Raw genomic sequence first — 16,432 nt, 5'->3', positions numbered from 1 at the left:
CTCAAGGCCGGGTTCAGCCGCTTTCTAACCCACCCCAACTTACACCCTTGACACCCTTACATAAAAAAACAACCCTTACATCGCGGCTGAACCCGGCCTTCTAATTTAATTATTCACCCGAAGGTATTTTTATGGTGCCGACTACAGTGAAAAATCAGTTTTTCGCGATTTACACCCCCACGGCCGGGTTCAGCCGCTTTCTAACCCACCCCGTTCGACACCCTTGACACCCTTACATAAGAAAACCACCCTTACATCGCGGCTGAACCCGGCCTTCTAATTTAATTATTCACCCGAAAGTATTTTTATGGTGCCGACTACAGTGAAAAATCAGTTTTTCACGATTTACACCCCCACGGCCGGGTTCAGCCGCTTTCTAACCCACCCCAACTTACACCCTTGACACCCTTACATAAGAAAACAACCCTTACATCGCGGCTGAACCCGGCCTTCTAATTTAATTATTCACCCGAAGGTATTTTTATGGTGCAGATGACACCTGAATATCGGTTTTTTTTTTATCAATTTTTAAAAAAATTAGAGAACTAAATATTTAATTAACAATTAAATATTAGTATTAAAAAAATTTCCACAAATCGCTGGCCGCTGTAAATTGATTATCCAACTTTGAATTTTGAATGACTTGAAAATTTCCAATCTTAATAAAAATAATTTAAAATCGAAAATTTTGATGAAGACTGTGTCTTATAAAATTTGATAAAGTAACAAGAAATTAATTTTTAACTTTACGGGGTTGACTATGTGCATTATCTTTCCGGACTGTAATTTTCATATCTGGATTTTTTCTTAAAAATAATTCAATTGAAATGAAGATTTCAAGAAAATTTCTAATAATTAAAAATATGCATTACATTTTTCTTTACATTATTCACTTCTGTAGCAATAGTTCCGAGCGACAACGGTAGTATTACGACGAAAAAGATTCCTGTGTGTGTTTGCTATGCGGTCAGAAAGGCACCCAGTACCACCTGGCCGAGTGCAAAAATCGCGTCCTTGTATTAATGACTATTCGAAAATGAAGTTAAAGACTTTAACTTTATTTTGTCGCGCACCACATTGAAAATTGCCTCGTAAACTTCTCTTAGTTAAGTTGAAGTTGTACTCAAATGAGTTTCAAAATAAAAGCATATAATTTATTCAATTTAATTATTAATTCTTAATCGACGTAATAATACAGGTTAGCATCACCCAGAGCAACCCATACCTTTTTGCTAATAATTTTTTTTCATAAACTTCTAAGTCAAATTTTCAATTTGTAGCAGTCTGGTTTGAAATTTCTATTTTCCAATTTTTTAATTTTTTTTTTTTTTATTTGAGAAGATTGAGATTTTCTTGATGGTTTCATCTGAAATATTTTGATAAGCATGGTACTGAATGAGGATTTTTTTTAACTCTACCCAATTTTACAAATGTATAATATATGTGTTTCCTGCCCCGGACTTGTTTTAAATTTTTTCATAATAAATTTCATAAATTTTATTTTTTGATTAAAATACTAAATTTACTAATTTCTTAATTTATATCAAGAAAATGAAATTCTCAAAAGATAATTGAAGTGGAATATGTAAAAGTAATCAATTTTAAGAAACAACAATAAAAATTTAATGAATTGAAAAAAAGTGCTAAGATAATAAATTAAAATTCTGGAAAATGTGTGACGTAATAATTGTATTTCTTAAAAAAAATTGTCATGGGGTGTAATTTTTTTTTCGTTATCCAGGAAATCAAAACAAGAAAATAATTTTGATTTCAAACAGCTGATATGCTAGATGAGAAAAACACAGTAGAACAAGGCCGTGGGGGTGTAAATCGCGAAAAACTGATTTTTCACTGTTGTCGGCACCATAAAAATACCTTCGGGTGAATAATTAAATTAGAAGGCCGGGTTCAGCCGCGATGTAAGGGTGGTTTTCTTATGTAACGGTGTCAAGGGTGTAAGTTGGGGTGGGTTAGAAAGCGGCTGAACCCGGCCGTGGGGTTGTAAATCGTGAAAAACCGATTTTTCACTGTAGTCGGCACCATAAAAATACCTTCGGGTGAATAATTAAATTAGAAGGCCGGGTTCAGCCGCGATGTAAGGGTGGTTTTTTAATGTAAGGGTGTCAAGGGTGTAAGTTGGGGTGGGTTAGAAAGCGGCTGAACCCGGCCGTGGGGGTGTAAATCGTGAAAAACTGATTTTTCACTGTAGTCGGCACCATAAAAATACCTTCGGGTGAATAATTAAATTAGAAGGCCGGGTTCAGCCGCGATGTAAGGGTGGTTTTCTTATGTAACGGTGTCAAGGGTGTAAGTTGGGGTGGGTTAGAAAGCGGCTGAACCCGGCCGTGGGGTTGTAAATCGTGAAAAACCGATTTTTCACTGTAGTCGGCACCATAAAAATACCTTCGGGTGAATAATTAAATTAGAAGGCCGGGTTCAGCCGCGATGTAAGGGTTGTTTTCTTATGTAAGGGTGTCAAGGGTGTAAGTTGGGGTGGGTTAGAAAGCGGCTGAACCCGGCCGTGGGGGTGTAAATCGTGAAAAACTGATTTTTCACTGTAGTCGGCACCATAAAAATACCTTCGGGTGAATAATTAAATTAGAAGGCCGGGTTCAGCCGCGATGTAAGGGTGGTTTTCTTATGTAAGGGTGTCAAGGGTGTCGAACGGGGTGGGTTAGAAAGCGGCTGAACCCGGCCGTGGGGGTGTAAATCGTGAAAAACCGATTTTTCACTGTAGTCGGCACCATAAAAATACCTTCGGGTGAATAATTAAATTAGAAGGCCGGGTTCAGCCGCGATGTAAGGGTGGTTTTCTTATGTAAGGGTGTCAAGGGTGTAAGTTGGGGTGGCTTAGAAAGTGGCTGAACCCGGCCTTGAGGGTGTAAATCGCGAAAATCCACATTTTATGTACTTCTAGAGGTCTAATGCATAACGGGTTATTTATAATAGCCAAATGCATCCCCTAGAACGCAATCAGCATTCTTTTATAACCCTTTTTTAAGATAAAAAAAGTTGGCGATATCGCCAACTTCCCCACTTTTAAAAAAAATGCCAAAAATTGTTGGCGATATCGCCAACTTCACTAACGTTACAAAACGTTCTCAATTTTATTTGCTATCTTTAGAAATAAATATGTGATAAATTATTATAAATTTCTTATTGAGCTAAAAAAAAAGGAAGTTTACATTGTTGGATTAGATTAGAGTTAAATCTAATCTAACAATGTAAACTTCCTTTATTTTTTAGCTAAACAAGAAAGTTGCAATTTATTAATAGATTTTTTTCTAAAGATTAGCAAATCAAATTGACATTTTTAATTCAATTTAATCTAAATTAAATAAGTTTACATTGTTGGGTGTCCAATAAATAAGAGAATGACTTTAATTTAAAAAATTTGCGGGTTTCACAGTCTAGGAATTTAATTAAATTCTAATTTATTTAAAAAATTTAAAATTTTCCTAAGAATATTTAATTTATTCCCAAATGCTTTTGTTAATGTTTCACAATATATTTTAAATAGAGCATCAACAAATGTTTCTGCACAAAATTTTCATCAAACTATCAAAAAGTGATTTTTATTCTGAATTACATTTTGCACTTTCTTGTTATGCAAAGTGGTTCAGTGGAACCAAAATAAACACACTTTGCTCTTTCAATGCGGCTCAAAGAGCAGGAAGTTTCGCGCTTTTTACAACTCAGATTTAGCATAAATTTAATTTCGCTTGGGCAGAGACGTTTGTGTGTGTGTGTGTGTGAGAGTCTCTCCTCCTGACGGAGCATTTTGTTCCGTGGCAATAGAAGAAAAGGGATTTTAAGTAAGGTCTGCGCGTCGTAAAATATTATTCTCTGGCTGCGTCGGCTCGTAAATTATTAAGTACAGCGCTCATAATGTAAAAGAAGGTCATAAAGTCCACCGGGAATAATTATTACTGCCGCCGCGGCTGCCTCGCTTCCAACTATTTTTACAACAAAATGCACAATAAAAGTTTAAGAAAAGGAGAAGTTGAAACTCGCGGATCGCTGCGTGATTAACAGTCGCGTCTGCGTTTAATTGCTCATTCTTTGGAGGAAAATCAACGCCCCGGGTCGCTAATTACCATTTAAAAGCCTCTCGTTCCTTTGTTGTGTTCCAACTCAAATGGCGTCTCGCCGAGTGAGAGATAATTTATCTCTCGCTCCGCCGTCCGCCCGCGCGAACAGCCCAAACTATTTTCTAGTGCTCTAGGTCAAGACGATAATTGGCTACACGCGGGTCTCCCGAGAGAGAGAGGCAGACCCGCCAATATTTGCACGCCGTCACGCTGATTGAGCACTTTCGCAACTTGTTCCGTTCGTCTTGCAAAAAGCATGACCTCGCGTTTTAAGCATTATCTTATTTTAATGTTTTTTATTTATCAAGATACAAGAAGTGCAACGAAACATTGGTGGGTGACCAATCTTGGAACGCTTGCATTTCTACATACAGATTTTCCACCTTATTATATTGCGGTGACAAATTAATTTCTACTAACCATTTAATTTTGATTTTTTTAATACAAAATTTGATAACTTTGAATAAAAAACTGTTTTCATATAATATTTTATATTTGTTTTATATTTAATTAAGAAAATAAATATTTTGTATTTTAGTTGATAGTTAATTTTTGTTTTGTAAATTTTATATTATATGTAATTTAAGGTAATTTAAATTTTCCCTACTATTACTTCACAAAGTAATTATAAAAATGTGTTAAACTGATATTTATAAAATAACCTACAACCCAATGAGATTAAAATGCAGTATCACCTGAATTGAAGAATAGGTGTAAAGGTTTTTAAAATTTTAATGGAAAAATTAATTATTGAAAACAGAAATCAAAATTTGATTTGGAAAAATTAAGATTTTCAATAAAAAGAGTGAAATTTGGACATTACAATTCGATTTCCAAGCATTAGTTTTCGTTTCTGGACCCACATTGAATTTGTTTTTGGGAGACTGAAACGGAAAGTGGATTATTTTGGATTATTAGTATTTATTAACAATTCAAGAAAATGACAAAACTGCACAAAAATTACAAAAAAACACCCACTAACACTAAAAAATTAACATAAACTATTCCTTGTAATATTTACTCTGATGAGATATGCCTTATAACTTGAAACTACAAAAAAATGCGTAATAAATTTATAGCTAATTATTATAAGAAATCAAAATAGGTTTTTTCACTTATCTTCACACCATTATGAATATGGCAACTCCACACGTGAAGCGAAGGTAAATAACGCAGCTGATGACTTAAGTGATAAATTACGCAAACAAACACCTGATTTTCTCACTACTTATCGTCAGTGGAGGTTGCGACAATCGAGCGAATTTATGTTCAATTCATAGAGAGACGTGAGATGTCTCTCTATAAATCTGTCAATCAATCTCGAGAAATCCGCAACTTACCCTGATTGAAAGCATCATTTCGTGAGAGTAACTGTAAACATAATTTCTGCTAAGAAATGGATTCATCACGCGCGGCTGCTCGCTTAATTAGTTTCTCGAGTGTTTACAAGTGGAGCGTTTTACAACTTGCAGCCGGCAAAGAAACTCATTGTAGATTTTTAGTTAGCACACAAAGCAAACGACATGCAAAAAAATGATCAAAGTAGCTCTCTTGGTTAGCGTCGAGAGACTTGAGGACAGATGTGTGCGCCTTTGTGTCTATATTTAATGTCCCGCCAAAGAAAAACTTTACGACACCCGCTAGTGGCGATTTGGTTAAAATTAAACCGCGCCGTTGCGACCGCTGGACTTTTGATGCGTCAATAATAAATCGAGCAATGTCACGGCCAGACGGCCGAGCCTAATGACATTTCGATGTTGGCCCTGAAACGTCATTTATTAAAAGCGACTTGCCATTACCATTTATTTGGTGCTCCGAGCAAACAGAATTTAATGCGGACATTGGACTGAAAATAAAAATTTATAAGAAACACTTTATTTTGCCGCCGCTTTTGCGAAATTCGTAATTTGCATTCTAATTAATGGCCTCCGTTAAAGTTTGTTACATAAGAAGTTTTTGTAAGAAGTAATGGACTCACGCAACTTGCCTGGAGCATCTGGACAGTTTGGAATCTGAAGTGTCCAGAACTTATTCGAATAACGCAAAAATGTTCGTAATAAATAAATAAAACCGATTGTAAAACCTGCCGGTGCTCGCGTTAAATACTCCAATTATCCAAGCAAAATATGCGTGTTATTCGCAGGAGCAAAAATAAATTATCCTACCTTCTACTTCAAGGGTCCAACAACTTCAGCTCCAGTTTGTTCCAATGTAACCTGTGTACAAAATGTTGATAATACCTAAATATACCAAATGGCAGAAAATAAAATATAAACACAATTACAATTTTATTATAATAAAATTAATAAAATTCTAATAATTTTTGAAATAACTTCTTGGGAGGAATAAACAATTAATACAAATAAGCCTATCTTGTGAAAAGGAATGTTTAATTAAATCAATTTTAATTGAAAATATTTCATTTGATCGCTGTTTTCAAAATTCTGCAAAATAGGCAAAATAGCTTTTGAAGAAATCTTTTGAAATTTTTGCTTTTGACTCGGCATGTGTTGCAACTGTAAATTGGCTGCTGAAAGGTGACAGGACTTTCATATGATGAGAAGTCACGCAGTAAGACAACCTTCAGTAAACGATGGCGTCGATTTAACGACACATTTGATCAAGAAAACAAATTGAAAATCACATTGGAAGTAAAAGCAAATGGCGGCTGATTTGCACAATATTGTGGACGCGGAGCTGTTACTAAGTAAGTCGGACGGCCAGAGCGGAGGGCAAAGCGAGTGGAAAATATACACACATAGGCGCGAGTGAGCGAGTTCGCATAAAGGAGATAAATAATATTCCGTCATTCGATCGGCGAGCGATGCATCTTGTACTTTTTCCAGCCGACCGGCTCAATTTACATATAATGGAATTGAGTTTTCTCATTTTGCAGCAAACGAGGGAGAGACGCCGTGTCCGTGTTTTTATCTCGGCTCGACGTGTCAACCCAATATGGAGCTGCAGCACTCTGTGTCTTTTTCTTTGACATTGTTATGTTCGCTGCTTTGAAGCAATTAAATTTCACAACACTCTCGACTTGTCCACGCGGTGCGGATCAAATTCGATGAGCTTCTCGTATTATAAAAATTATATATTGCATCACCTTCTGTCGCCGCGCAATGATAAATGGACGCGTCTCGGCACACGATATGTATAAATGCAAAAAGCCGTTCCCACAGTCGATGCGTCCCGAGCGAACGTCCGACGCTTAATTTCATTTGTCGCTTGGGTAAATTAATGAGCCGCGAAAATGTGCATTCCAGCCGCGCGTCAGAATATAACAAAACGGTCAAGTGCATAAATAAGAAACCAACTGCAAAGTGCATGAACGGTGAAGTATTATTTTGAATAACTTTGTGGTTAGAAATTTATTGGAAACTCGATTAAAGTGTTTGAAGAAGTTGACACTCGTGGAGATGATCATGGAAATGAAGATATCGGGCTTTTCCTCGTTGCAAAAAAATTGTTTTTATTCAAATACAAACGGCTTATTTTTTTTTTTTTATATTAATAAAAACAATTTTTTGCAACGAGGAAAAGCCCGATATCTTCATTTCCTCGATTAAAGTTACAAAAAAAATGGAGTAATATAAATAATATTTTGGATAAAATATAGAAATTTAAGCATGAGACAATTTTACTGCTTTACTAAAAAATGTTGTGTATATAATTTGTTTAATGTTTCATTCGTTTATAAAAACCAGATATTTTTTTGCACACTTAAAATTTTACCAAAAAATAACTGTCTTACATGCTTCGGGTCTTTCGAACATTTTAATAAAGGTAAATTCATTTGGGAAATTTTACAAGTCCAGCCAACCCTAAACCGAGCTATGCGACTGGCAAGAAAGGCAAAGCCAAGTACTCCATTTCTATAACATATTTTCTAATGTTTTTACATGTTATGAATTGTGAATTTATCAAGAACAAATAATTTTCATGATTGCGACAAAAACTATTTTTTAGTGCGAAATTTAGCATCATTTTACCAGATTATTTTTTAGATTTTGCAGTTAAATCTTGGATAAGAAAATTCAATAGTGCAATCAAAATATTTTTTTTTTTATCCATTTATGAACACAGATTATTTCTAGATTTTGTGCAAATTTGAATATGACATGCTAACAAGAACAACTTTTTGTTAATTTTTTTTACCATTTTGAAAAGCTTAAGATCAGTTAATTACATTGCATTAAAACGGACATTTCTTATAGTATTAAAAAAGGCTCATTGAAAAGGAACATGTTTTTACTTAAAGGATAACCTCGTTTTTTAAACCGCTCGAGCATCACACTTTTAACTTTATTTTTAGGTTGTATTTGATTCGCCAAAATTCTTATTCTCTCCTAATTCTAAAAATTACAAATTGGATCTATTTTTAATTAAAATCGTATGTTTCAATGTAGAAAAATAAAAGATATTATGTTGATATACTTTGTACAATTTGCAGAAATAATAGATAAATTACTCTCATTATTCCCACGTTTTAATCAACATTGTGCTGGAATAGATTTTAAACCACAGGATTCTATAATTTTATTGTATTTTAATGCGCTCTTGAGATGGCAAATCGTGGGAAATCAGCGGTTGACTTACGAACGCCCTTCGGACCAAATTAACTGGAATACAAACTGGGCTCTTTCATTTGCATAAAGCTTTATTGAGAAAAGCCAAGGAAACCAATTTTTTAGCCTCTCTCGGTTGCGCGTCGAGAGAGCAGGCAATTTTCGCGAGGTCACAATAATCCGTGTAGAAAAACGAGCGCTCGCTTATAAATATGAAAGCTCGCGCACCGAGAAAGGTCTGATTAAAACATAAATAACGCTAAATTGCCGTTTAAAATAATAAGTTTTAATTTAATGCGCGTCTCTCGCGTTGATATATTACAAAAGAACAAACAAGTTGTAAATAATTACTTTCTGTTACAAGCAGCCGCGGCCGGCCGTTCATGCATTTAATTGAGCATAATTGCATTCGGCGCGGCGATAAATTGCACCACCTCTCTTTCAGCTCGAAGCGGCTCAGCGAATTTTCAGCCTCGCGCAGGAGCGTCCCTTTGATTCGAGGAATTAAGTAATTTCAGACGGAAATTGCGTCCGGTTTGATGAAACAAAAACATATTTTCGTACTTCAAGGATTACATAATTTGCAGTGATCTCATTCAGCAGAAGCTGAATGAAAAAATCCACTCACAATTTTTTGCATGATAGTTTGGAAAGAAAATCGTGAATAATAATAGATTAGTGATAAATCTAAATAAATATACTATTTCTTGGTTCTTAATTTTGAATTAAAGTAAGTACAAGGTGGTTTTATTAAATGAAAAGAAAAGATATCACTTTTCATTAAACTTTGTTGGAAAATTATCTTGATTAATAACGCGATGATGACTAGTTGAAAAAAAACTAGATTTACTACTAAATTTTTATTTAACAAATATATATTATTACATTATATTATTTTTTTACTTTCAAATTTTGTTAAGTTAATAATTTAACTATTTTAGTTATTTAAACAATACAATTTTATTATTATGATAAATTTATATATCTTTTTTCTTTATAGTTTGCTGCAATAATAAATTATTTGTTTAGATAATTTATTTATTTATAATATAAAATTTACCTGTAAGTTTCTATATAGAAAACTTTAGAAATGAAAATCGTTGAAATACTTCAAAATTGATTATAGTGAAAGGACTTTTAAATGGAGCTTATGATTTTTTCTACCGTATTATTATAAATCAGGCCCGTCACAATGAGAAATGATTTCGCGGCGGCGTCTCAAACTTAATGAATATTAAAAAAATATATATTTATATAAGAATTTAATAATTCCTATTTAGCCTCCCAATGGCCATTCAAAATTAAAATGGACGAAGCAGATACTGAATACTTTTACGGTACTTTATTCTCTATGAAAATTAGATTATGCAAAATTTTTGAATACCTATAAAACATCATAGCTTCTTCCCTTTCTCCTTAATTTTTTACCTGATATTTTCCTAGAACTTATTTAACTATTAAAATTTCTAGCTCTCAAAGTCAGAGCTAAGATAAATTTAAAAAATGCGAAATATTTACCCCCACATTTCCCGTTCACATATAAAAATGATTGTAATTTGTGTAACAATTTGATATTTTAAATGACCTTCTCATGATTTTTCTGGGCTTGTTTGTTAAGTAAAATAAATTGTCTTCTAATTTAATAAATAGGAATGAATTGAAACGCTTATTTTGCCACTCTTCACTTGTGATGAAATTAAACCCAGATGATTTTTATTTTTTACTCCAAATGAATTTCAATGTTCTCCAATTAGAGGCGTCCGAGTCGCGACGGAGAAACAACCGTCGGCGCTGTTTTCGTTTCCATTCATTCGCGCCAATCAATCTCAATTCCCGAGCTCAAATTGACAGCACCGAGCTACCAACTGACACGCGGGATGCATTTTGCGTGAGTTATGCAGAAATAAAGGGGCCCTTTGTGCTGTGGCGATCAAGACAGACAGGCCTTGTGTGCAGCGCGCGGCCCGGCCAAATAAGGCTCGCGTCATTTCGTCTGAAACCGTTTCCAGCATCTCTCGCCGCGCCCTGCCGTATTAAAAAACACAAAACTTCATTGTGAGGCTCATAATGCGCAATTAGCGTAATGACTCTTGTTGGTGCGCACCTCGCGGTGTGCAGCAGCCTGTAATTACTTTGTGTTCTTTTTCCACCGGCGAGAGAGAGAAAGATCACAGCCGAGAGGAAAGAAACGAGTGCGTTATTTATTGTTCTATTATTAAGAATTATGTGTGCACGTGCAGGCATCATTATGTCCTTTGCAAAAGTGTAGAGGTCGCTAATGCATTTCTACAACAATTAGATCTATTTTTAATCTGGAGTAGAACAGAAAGTATTTTTTTATGAAAATGATAATTACTTCATTATTTTAATTATCAGGGTATTATATTTTTCCCTTTTATTGCTTGATCTAGAAATTATATTTTTCCCGTTATTGTTCGTTAAATAAACAAACTATGCAAATCAAGCATTACTTTTATAATGAGTTGCATAAAACAATTTTTCTAATTTTTTATTGCTGAGTCGCTGTACCAGGTCTGTACAATTCTGAATATTAAGTTTCATACAAAAACAAATAAGATGATAGAAGCATACAAAAATAAAAACACGTAAAGTGTCTGAATTTTTTATGTTTTTATTTATTTTTTTTTTATTTAACTAATTTAACAATTATTAGTCTTGTTCTTGTAAGACTCGATTTTCAGGAAAATTATTTCATTTTCTCTGACTATGTGACGTTTGAATTTAGATTCTACATTATGAATTAAAAACATCACCTCTTACTTTAGGTCAACTAAATGGCAAAAATATCGATTTTATCTCAATTTCTAAATTTAAATTAAATAAATAAAGCTACTTTGCAACTAAATATGAGTTTTCCTTTAAACTCAAAATTCCAGCGATAAATAATTAGGTCGTCTTAAAATCACCAAATTGATTTGAGCATGAAAAAACAATTTAAAATCCTTTCCTAAACATGACAAATATGTGGGACTTGCTGAACTATTGATAATTATTCGCATAATAAATTATTATTATTTACATTTCATTTTTTTCCGATCATCAAAGCACAAAATAATTTAATAATCGTGTTATATTTTTCTTTTAAACATCTGTCCAATTTTGAGCAATATCTCATCATTGCAAATTAAAAAAAAAGTTTAAATAATATTTTATAGCTCAAAAATCCTATAAAAAATCATCTACAGCCGACTATTTTGGCAAAAAGCAGCTAAAAAGGCGACTAAATTTCTTTAAAATCAACTAAAATTATTCAAATATTTACCCGTATACAGACACACTAAAATGCGCAACCCTAATTATGAATTTACAAACAATAAATTTTATTTTTAGATTTTTAAATGAAATACAGTCTCACAAATACAGAATATTTGAGCAAGTAAACAGACGTGAAAATATAAATCTCAGTTGCACATTTACTGCACAATTGCATACTTTTTATCTTTCCGCAGCAGCAGGCGCAACTGATAGTGTTGTGTGAGAAAACCGAAGCTGTTTTGAAAAGCGCCGAGATAAGCAGGCGACACAGGAAGCGACAACGCACGATCGCATTTCATTGCACAAACGTGCCTCAAGCGCTAATTCTGTGTTTTTTTCCTCTTACTTATTTTTAATCCACAAGAACTGCAATTCAAGCGATAAACTGAAGTGAATAATCGCCAAACGCACTCTTGCATCTGGCGAGTGCATAAGTTGGAAAAACCACGCACTCTTGAGAGGAAAACTTTCTCGGCTCATAATGCCAACGCATAAATTAAAAGACGTGTGTGTGTAAATAAAATTACGATTGGACGAGCCGAGAGAGATTTGGATGTGACCGCGCGCGTTATTTATTGCTCAAATGGAGCGGGCTTTAATAACAAAGTGGCGAATCCGAGGAATCGCCGCGACTGATTTATTTCGCTACTTGGAAAAGTGTCTGGCTGCGGGGCGCGCGCAGTTGTTAAATTAAAATCACGTCCAACGCCGTACTTGCTGTCCAGAATATTATCGTAAAATTTTCAACGCAGAAATTGCTGCAGGCGTTTCTAATCCTATCAATTATGTAATTTAATACTGGAGGAAAAAATGTCAATTCGTCGTTGGAATCCAAACATTATTTCTTTTAAAGTCATTCATAATCATAGAAATATTTCAATTAAAAATGAAAACCATGACTATCGTGGTGCTAATTGTGAAGTGATGATTTTTCAAGAAAAATAGGTGCAGATTTAGATGTTAAACTTGAGATTTGAGATCGATGTTCCCAAAAAAACAATCATTCCAGTTAAACCAGGCCACCGAAGCCAAAGTACAATGTAAGCATTGGTAAACATCATCAACATAATAAAATTTTAAAACATATTTAAAAATCTTAATTCCCCAAAAATTTTAAGATCCTAAAAAACTGTTAAAAATAATTATCTTTGCAATTTACTTACTATTTATTATTATTATTATTATTTTATATTAATATTGTTATTATTATTTTATTACAATTATTTATAACTTATAAGTCGTCGTTGTGTGTTGGGTAAAATACAATAGAAACAATTAAAATTTCATTCCGAACGCAAACGAACTAATTTATCTGTTAACATTGATTGAATTTGTGTGCTGCAAAACTCTGATCTAGTTATTTAAAAATTTCCATGGATAAATTTGGAAATCCGTAATTATGAGACTCGCTCAAAAAAAAAATAATTAAAGAAATTAAATAAAGTATTGTCTCTGCAGGTGTTTTCTTCAAAATAGTGCATCTACCCAAAGGAGAAAACTAAATCATGCAGCAACTTGCATTAAATTACTGCTATTAATTTTTTTTATTTTCTTATAATTACTAAGAAATTTTAGAACCGTAAAAACTGTGCTAGAAGTATTTTAATCAGAAAAGAATCTATTTCCAACTTCGTAAAGCACTTGATAATTTTCACGCTGAAACATGCAATAATCTGCTCCTTGTTCGAAATGTCTCACTAAAATTTATCACCTTAGCCGTAAAACACAGATTTCAAATTCAATCCGGCCAATCTTTCTTTATCTCTATACAAGCCCAGTGAATCGAACGAAGAACAACACAATAATAATTATATTTTATGGAGTGTTTTGTAACTCGACCTTTGCTCCGCTAGATATACACAGAAGAGGGATGTGCTGCACGAAAAGCTCGCGTTCAATTACAAATTAATGGGCGCGCGCAATTAAATTGAAAATAAGAGAGGCACGAAAGACGGCGGCGGCTCGTCTTTTTGCTCTTGAGGTTCCCATGAGACGCCAAATGGATTTGCATCCGACGGGCCAAGTGAGTGACAGACAAACGAGCCAGCCCCCCTGCATTTGGGTCCGTTTCTCGGCGACCTTGGATTCTTTGCACGTGCAATTTGTCTGTGCGCGCCGAAAGCACACCTATACCTACTTACGTACTTGGTATAGAGACGGACGGATTCATTGCGCGATCAGGGCAGTGACCAAAGAGGTCTTCATGTTGCTAGGCGTGCAAATTGCATCACAATTAAGAAAAAAATAAAAATAAATGTCAATTGTTGATATTTTTGAAAGTTTTTCATGCAAATCTGTAAAATGGACAATTTTGTTAGAGAATTTCTATTGTTTTGAAGCCAATCAGGGAGCTTAGAATTATGTGTATTCTAATATCTATAAACTTGGAACTTCAACGTAACATATATTTTTAAATATTGTAATTTTTCCATAAAACAATGAATTTTAAGTTTTCAAGCAATTCAATAAATTGGATTGAAAATTTAATTGAAATTAATATTCCAATCTTCAATGGACTGTGATATTTGTAGTAAAATTTTCAATAATTTTAAACTTCCTTCAAAAAATTTCCTGTGGTATTTTTCAAATATTACTTTAAAAAAAATCAGTTTCCAAGACTAATTATTGAAACTAAACCAAATCATACTAATATAAAATGCATCAATGGAAATTACCTTCTTTATAAAAATGATATCTTGATAAATTTTTTTCAAAATCATTTGTGCCAATTGTTAGCTAATCGACCATAAAATTTGAAAAAAATTGTCTGCTTTGGCGCTCTTTCTTCCCAAAAGTATAACATGGAAAAGTAAGGCAAAATTAATGCTTCTTTGCGCAGCTAATAAAAATAATTTAATTTATCACAGCAATAAATTAAGCGCCTGGACAGGACAAAGGCCTTTATCGCCTGAACAAAAGAGGAGAATCTCGGAACCAAAACTGAAATAATTCACTTTTCGTATCTCACCGGTGGTCCATATTAGATTGAAATAATTTTTTCAAGATTTGTTTTCTTTTGCACTGCCCTTTGGCAAGATCGCGTGTTCTTAGGTTAGCGCAAAATCTTCTCCCCTCGCCTGCAACTTTGTCTTATAAGCCGTCTACAAATTACAATGCAGACACTCTGCTCGCACCGCCGCGTCTCGCCACGAATAATAATGCCATTATTTATCGCACCGATGTGGCCGCGATAAATATGGATATTCAAGCGAGCACTGGTTCCAGCCGAGCAAGAAAAGCGGAATAATTGAATAATGGATCTCCATCCTGGCCGTTCACTTTCAGATCTTATCCGTACCGGGTGCATTTTTTCGTCTGCGCGTCCCAATTGAGATGTGATCCGCCGATTGCGAAAAACAGCATCGACGCCAACCCAACGACGAAATGCAATTAATATTTCGGCTCTGGCAGAACCAGGACTTTCTTCGGGCGATTGGAGAAAAATGAAAAATTGTCAATATAATCTCAATTGACAGCTGTTGAGTTTATTGAAAGGAGAAAACTGGCTTTCCAAATTTTGTATTGGAACTGATATTTTAATTAAGGAAACAATGAAAAATCAAGAGTGAGCATTTAAATGGAGTATTTTTTTGTTCTATTTTTGTTTTAGATTGAATTTAAAAAACTAGAAACTTTCCATGTTTAAAAATATTACAATTAAAACTCCTTTGACTTTCACTAAAATTTCTTTTAGCAGCAATTTTATTCAAGTGTATTAAAATTAGGTTATTTATAAATAAAATTGTGGTTACCAATAAACCCAAATAAAGGTTAAAAAATGTACATCAAACGGTGATATTATTAAGAATTAAACAAAAAATTATTGCTGCCATGATCTGAATGTATTGAAATCCGTTTTCAAAATATTTTAATATAAATTTTGAGCCGAAGCTTGAATATGATGGATGAATTCCAGGACAGATGTAGAGGAAAATGTGTGGGCCATTAAAAGCGAACATTCGGTGGAATGTTGATGCAAAATCCATTCCGAACACGTTGGCAAAATTTGCATGGGCGCTGCCCCCGTGACTGCATGCACAGGGGGCGTTTGAATGAAATAAATAGGCAAACGAGGCGATAAGGCGTGGTCTTGGGGCGCCGAAATAAAAGCGCCGTGCCCTTTCCCGAAGCGCCGCTCTCGTAAGCGCCACCCTTCCGTCCACCCAGTCACACCCTTTGGGCTCTGCTACACGGAGTAAAAGCGACACAAATTTATTTTCTGAATTCTGACTCCAAACAAAAGAAAACCATTTGAATTTGCAAGAAATTTAATTTCTGATTCTGGACGCTGTCCGAATTTCCAGTTTTATTTTTATCGATTCGTGCATGTACCGACGTGCAATTGCAGTCATGACTTGGTGAGCCCCTCTCGCTCTCGGTACCTCCCCATTCAAACTTTTTCACAAAGTCCACAATAAGTTAGCCCAGGGGAAATGAAATGTGCTTGCTCTCTCTCTCTCTGTGTATGTGCACTCGACAATGGCAAATTGAATGTAC

The 16,432-nt window shown here is 34.3% G+C and overlaps 1 protein-coding gene across 6 annotated transcripts in view; it reads left to right on the top strand.

The window, feature by feature from the left end:
* Positions 1-16,432, top strand: part of LOC132200578 (doublesex- and mab-3-related transcription factor 1-like) — a 75,533-nt gene that overhangs the window by 57,870 nt on the left and 1,231 nt on the right. The gene's annotated exons all lie outside the window — the stretch shown is intronic.

Source organism: Neocloeon triangulifer, unplaced genomic scaffold (assembly GCF_031216515.1).
Source record: "Neocloeon triangulifer isolate White Clay Creek 2 clone unplaced genomic scaffold, ASM3121651v1 ptg000014l, whole genome shotgun sequence".
Taxonomy (NCBI): domain Eukaryota; kingdom Metazoa; phylum Arthropoda; class Insecta; order Ephemeroptera; family Baetidae; genus Neocloeon; species Neocloeon triangulifer.
The sequence above is the reverse complement of the archived record's forward strand: the minus strand, read 5'-3'. Positions and strand labels throughout refer to the sequence as shown.